Below are 507 nucleotides of genomic sequence, written 5' to 3' on the forward strand. Positions count from 1 at the left end.
CCATTTTATAGGAGTGATTATACAACATTTGCAAGACAATATAATAAAAAGCTACTAGACAACATAATGAAAGGCAACAATCATAATTAAAGGCACAACATATAAAACTAAAAGTAGCCGAAAGGAAATGGCACTAACTAAAGCAAATTGCACTATCTAAGGCATCTGATGACTACTAATGACACACAAATATAATATATACATTATATATATTATATATTATTAATAATGAAAAGAAGCTTGATTTCAAACAAGTATCTGTCTAACTCCCTCTACATTATGACAGTGGGCAGCATAATGAAGTGGTGTCCATCCGTATTCATCTGCTTCCTTGATTAGATCCTGCTTCCACTCCAACAGTCTACTCATGCTTTGATCTGAAACAGAACCAAAGAAAGGTAATAAGGATAAAATAATAAATATATTAGCAACAAAAACATACTTCAATCTTTCTTGAATTTTGACAACAATGTTAATCACTATTAGTTCTATACATTTCTGCCCCCT

This window comes from Camellia sinensis, chromosome 6 (genome assembly GCF_055761805.1).
Source record: "Camellia sinensis isolate YWXY chromosome 6, ASM5576180v1, whole genome shotgun sequence".
NCBI classification, from domain to species: Eukaryota; Viridiplantae; Streptophyta; class Magnoliopsida; order Ericales; family Theaceae; genus Camellia; species Camellia sinensis.